Source organism: Tasmannia lanceolata, unplaced genomic scaffold (genome assembly GCF_043159265.1).
Source record: "Tasmannia lanceolata isolate RefF3 unplaced genomic scaffold, GAP_Taslan_0.1 ptg000024l, whole genome shotgun sequence".
NCBI classification, from domain to species: domain Eukaryota; kingdom Viridiplantae; phylum Streptophyta; class Magnoliopsida; order Canellales; family Winteraceae; genus Tasmannia; species Tasmannia lanceolata.
In genome coordinates this window covers 17,160,753-17,166,952 of record NW_027518701.1, presented here as the reverse complement: position 1 = coordinate 17,166,952, position 6,200 = coordinate 17,160,753, and the positions used below count along the sequence as shown (strand labels likewise).

Sequence of the window (6,200 nt, the reverse complement as noted above, 5' to 3'; positions counted from 1 at the left end):
TACAAAGTTGCCTCTAATATAAAGTCGCCTCGAATACAATGTAGTTTCGAGTATTATGTTGCCTCCGGCTACAATGTCGATTCGGATACTATATTACCTTCGGATATAATGTCGCCTCGGATACAATGTTGCATCGAATATAAAGTTGCCTTGGATACAATGTAGCCTCGGATACTATGTTGACTTCGGCTATAATGTCGCTTCGGATACTATGTTGGCTTCGGATATAATGTCGCCTTGGATGCAATGTAGCCTTGGATACAATGTTGCCTTCGGATATAATGTCGCCTTGGATATAATGTCGCCTTGGATACAATGTAGCATCAGATACAATGTAGCCTCGGAGCCAAGGTCGCTACGGATACTATGTTGCCTTCGGATACAATGTTGTCTCAGATACATTGTTGCCTCGGATATAAAGTCGCCTTGGATACAATGCTGCCTCGGATATAAAGTCGCTTTAGATACAATGTTGCCTCGGATACTATGTTGCTTTCAGGTACAACGTCGCTTCGGATATAATGTTGCTACATATACAATGTAGCCTCGGATACTATTTTTCATCGGATACATTGTTGCGTCCTATACAATGTAGCCTCAGATACAATGTTGCCATCGGCTACAATGTCGCATCGGATACTATATAGCCATCGGATATAATATCGCCTCGGATACAATGTAGCCTCGGATAATATTTCTTTCGGATGCAAAATCGCTTCGGATACTATGTCACCTACGGATACAGTATCGCCTCGGCCACAATGTTGCCTCGAGTATAAAGTTGCGTCGGATACAATATAGACTTGGATACTATGTTGCCTTCGGCTACAATGTCGCATAGGATATAATGTAGCCTCTGATACCATGTACCCTCGGATACTATTTTATTTCGGATAAATGGTCGCTTCGGATACAATGTCACATTCTGATACAATCTCGCCTTGGATATAATGTTGCCTCTGTTATAAAGTCGCCTCAGATACAATATAGCCTCGGATATTATGTTGCCTTCGGCTACAATGTCCCTTCGGAAACTATGTTGCCTTCGAATATAATGTCGCCTCTGATACAATATAGGAATACTATTTTCTTTCGGATACAAAGTCGTTTTGGATACTATGTCGCCTCGGATACAATGTTGCCTCAGATATAAAGTCGCCTCGAATACAATCTAGCCTTGGATACTATGTTGCATTTGGCATAAATGTTGCTTCGGATACTATGGTACCTTCGAATATAATGTCGCCTCGGATACGATGTTGCCTTCGGCTACAATGTCGCATCGGATACTATGTTGCCATCGGATATAATGTCGCCTTGGACACAATGTAGCCTCGGATACTATTTCTTTCGGATAATATGTCGCCTACGGATACAATTTATCCTCGGATATAAAGCTGCCTCGGATACTATGTTGCCTTCGGCTACAATGTCGCATCGGATACTTTGTAGCCATCGGATACTATTTCATTCGGATACAAGGTCGCTTCAGATACTTTTTCGCCTTCGGATACAAGGTCGCTCCTGATAATATTTCGCCTTTAGATACAATGTCGCCTCGGATACAATGTTGCTTCGGATATAAAGTTGTCTCGTATACAATGTAGTCTCGGATACTATGTTGCCTTCGGCTATAATGTTGCTTCGGATACTATGTTGCCCTCGGCTACAATGTCGCCTCGGATACAATGTTGCCTCGGATACTACTTTGCCTTCGGATACTATGTTGCCTTCGGATACAATATCGCCTTGGATAAAATGTTGCCTCAAATATAAAGTCACCTCGTATACAATATTGCCCTCTGGCTACAATGTCGCTTCAGATACTACGTTGCCTTCGGATATAATGTCGCCTCAGATACAATATAACCTCATATACTTTTTCGCTTCGGATACAATGTCGCCTTGGATACAATGTTGCATCGGATATAAAGACGCCTCAGGTACAATGTAGCCTCAGGTACCATGCTCCATCATCTTCGGATATAATGTTGCCTCGGATACAATGTAGTCTCATAACTATTTAGCTTTAAGATAAAAGGTCGCTTCGGATACTTTGTCGCCTTCGGATACAATGTCACCTCAGATATATTGACGCCTCGGATACAATGTAGCCCTTCGGCTCCAATGTAACTTCGGATAGTCTGTCGTCGTCGAATACAATATCGCATCGGATACAATTTTGCCTCGGATCTAACGTCGCCTCTGATACAATGTAGCCTCGGTTACTATGTTCCCTTCGGCTACAATGTCACTTCGGATACTATGTTGCCTTCGTATATAATGTCGCCTCAGACACAATGTAGCCTCGGATACTATTTTCTTTCGGATAAAAGGTAGCTTTAGATACAATGACGCCTTAGATATAATGTTGCCTCGGTTATAAAGTCGCTTCAGATACAATGTAGCCTCGGATACTATGTTGCATTCGGCTACAATTTCCCTTCGGATACTATGTCGCATTCAGATACAATATCGCCTCGGATATAAAGTCACCTCGGATACAATGTTGCCCTTCGGCTATAATGTCAGATCGGATACTATGTTACCTTCGGATATAATGTCGCATTTGGTTACTATGTCGCCTTCATATACAATGTCGCGTCGGATACAATGTTCCCTTGGATATAAAGGCGCCTCGAATACAATGTAGCCTCGGCTATTATGTTGCCTTCGGCTACAATGTCGTGTCAGATAATATATCGCCTTCGGATATAATGTCGCCTCGGATACAATGATGCCTTCGAATAGAAGGTTGCCTTCGGATACAATGTCGCCTTTGATTAAATGTTGCCTCGAATATAAAGTCACCTCAGTACAATGTTGCCCTTCGGCGACATTGTCGCTTCAGATAGTACGTTGCCTTCGGATATAATGTCCCCTCGGGTACAATATAGCCTCAGATACTATTTTGCTTTCGGATACAAATTTGCTTCGAATACAATGTCGCCATTTGATACAATGTTGCTTGGGATACAATGTTGCCTCGAATATAAAGTCGCCTCGGATATACTGTAGCCTCGGGTATCATGCTGCCTCCGGGTACAATGTAGCTTCAGATACTATGTTGCCTTCGGATATAATGTTGCCTCTTATACAGTGTAGTCTCGCAACTATTTTGCTTTCTGATTTAATGTCACTTCGGATACTATGTTGCCTTCGGGTACAATGTCGTCTCGGATAAAATGTCGCTTCATATACAGTCGCCTCGGATACAATGTAGCCCTTCGGCTACAATGTCGTTTCGGATACTAAGTTGGCTTCGGATATAATGTCGCCTCGAAAACGATGTAGCCTCGGATACTAGTTCACTTCGGATACTGTCGCTGTCGCATACAATGTCGCATCGGATACAATGTTGCCTCGGATATAAAGTCGCCTCTGATATAATGTAGCCTCGGTTACTATGTTTCCTTTGGCTATAATGTCGCTTCGGATACTATGTTGCCTTGAGATATAATGGCGCCTCAGATACAATGTAGCCTCGTATACTATTTTCTTTCGGATAGAAGGTTGCTTTGGATGCAATGTCACCTCAGATACAATGTAGCCTCGTATACTATTTTCTTTCGGATACAAGGTCGCTTCGGTTACTTTGTCGCCTTCGGATACAATGTCGCGTCGGATACAATGTTGCCTCGGATATAAAGTCGCCTCGAATACAATGTAGTCTCAGGTATTATGTTGCCTTCAGCTACAATGTCGCTTCGGATACTATATTGCCTTCGGATATAATGTCGCCTCGGATACAATGTTGCCTCGAATATAAAGTAGCCTTGGATACAATGTAGCCTCGGATACTATGTTGACTTCGACTATAATGTCGCTTCGGATACTATCTTGGCTTCGGATATAATGTCGCCTCGGATACAATGTAGCCTCTGATACTATTTTGCTTTCAGAGCCAGGGTCGCTACGGATACTATGTTGCCTTTGGATATAAAGTCGCCTTGGATACAATGTTGCCTCGGATATAAAGTCGCCTTGGATACAATGTTGCCTCGGATACCGTGTTGCCTTCGTGTACAACGTCGCTTCGGATATAATGTCGCTACAAATACAATGTAGCCTTGGATACTATTTTTCATCGGATACATTGTTGTGTCCTATACAATGTAGCCTCAGATACAATGTTCTAAAAAAATGCCTACAATCCAAACAGGGCCTTAGTCAATTTACTGAAGCATATGCCTGATTTTAGATGTACAAAGGGTATTTAAACCGGTGACTCATTTGCTAAAACTACAAAACATAAATATATGCTTAGCAACCAAAGTAAGATTGACCCAAATGAAGTTTCCACATGATGTCGCAGATGGGGGTGCGCAGAGATTATAGAATATTTAGAGGGGTATCATTATAAATCGAAGGTCCCTCTAATTAAAATATGAACTGCTATGGTTGAAACCCAAGATCGCGCTAATTTTAGTAGAATTAACTTTCTATATAGGAAATCGTACGTGATGGGTCGTTTTATTCCCACAATTAGCAATTAGAAAATCTATAGATGTTTATCATTATACTTAAAACACATCTGCAAAACCAGTTAGGGAAATGATATTATGTTTGATATGCTTCGGAGTGTTGTAGCTGAAAAATAAAAAATCTTAGAAATAAAATACACATTTATAAGAAACATAATAAACGATGTGAACCTACAAACTGTTAAACTGTGTGGACTATGATTTACCTGAAATAGTGCTGATGCTAAAGATACTAAAGTCTAATTGATATAAACTAAATGGACAGGCTCCTCGATAGGACACACCATCCCTCACCAAAGATTCTATCAAAACCATACCAACTTCGAGATATCTAGAGACCCAAGAATAGCATATGTGAGTGGTGGCACAAAGATTGAATCTGCACAAAACCAATTCTGACAAAAAAATTACAAAATTGATCCATAACAAAGATCATCATTGGAAGAAACAGTAAATAGAATGAGGACAGTAGGGTCCAATAATGGCATTCAATTAAAAAACCTAAAAAGTCCCAAAAATATGGCAAGAACTAACCCAGAAAACCCCGAAGCGAAGATTAAAGAGGAAATATCACAATTAATAAAAGAACCCCAAAAAAGGAGATTCAGAGAATAATAGCCACTAAAAGATACTTTAGATGCACATTCAAGGGTTTTGATATCTTTCTTCAAGGGCTTGAAGACTTCAGCCTGAAATGTAGGAACTTTAGGAGCTTTTCCTTCTCTCTCAGCTTCCTTAGAAACTTGAAAATTAGGTGGCTTAGAGAAAACTGCAAGAACAAATATCTGCATATGAAATTAAAGAATAAACAATCAATTAGAGAATAAAACCAAATGAAACTAAACTAAAGAATAAAAACAAATGAAAATACCAAACAGTAGAAAATTGTTTTTGATTTTGTGAAATAATGTAACAATCTTCAGGGATATACCAAAAAAGAACAAAAATCAGTAGGATTGAAAAGAGAATTTAAAGAAGAAAAAGCTAACCTCTTTTAAAGCCAAAATAAAAGCTGTTGAAGAGCAGGAACCCATCTCCCAATTATAGCCAACTACAAGATCTCATCTCTAACTTACCCACTACTAATGATTGAAGAACAACCATTGATTAATTCTGACAGTTGGAAAATAAAAAAGTTAGATACAGAACAGCAAACCCTAGAACAACCCACCTAGAATCCCTTCATCATTTTCCCATAAAGAAACAAAAATAACAAAATAATAAGAAAAACCCAGATAGTAAAAAAGCGAAAAAGCAGGGGGGAAAGAGACTACCTCTATGTCTATCCGAAAGCCTCTTCATCTCCATCTTCTAGGATTTCTACAGAAAATAATATACATGTCAATAGCACATCTCATGAGTGGTAGAAGATAACTTTGAGAATGACAGAAATGGGAAAAAAAGAGAACAAAAAAAAGCCACCAAGAACCAAACAAATTCTTCTCCTGATTCTTCTCTTTTTCTCTCTTTTTCTTGATGTCTTTTGAGAATAAGAAAATAGACCTCTCGGAAAGAGAATTTCTGGTGATAGGATTTGAAGAAGAACTTCCAAAAGGGAGAGCGGACTTGGTATTATGGTTCCTGGGGATAGATGGAAGAGAGCGAAGGACATGCATTCCGTTAAGTCGAGAAAGGGCTAAAAAATCTCAAAAATATCTCAGACAGAAGACACGTAGTACGGATAGAGATAAATAAATTACGGAGGGACGGTCTTGC

General features: G+C 39.8%; 1 long non-coding RNA gene across 1 annotated transcript; it reads right to left on the bottom strand.

Moving 5' to 3' along the window:
• Positions 1–4,912: 4,912 nt before the first annotated feature.
• Positions 4,913–6,200, bottom strand: LOC143856905 (uncharacterized). Its single transcript, XR_013238426.1, has 4 exons — positions 5,907–6,200; positions 5,759–5,804; positions 5,474–5,597; positions 4,913–5,269 (listed from the first exon to the last, which is right to left on the bottom strand). It is a non-coding gene; the product is annotated as an uncharacterized LOC143856905 (long non-coding RNA).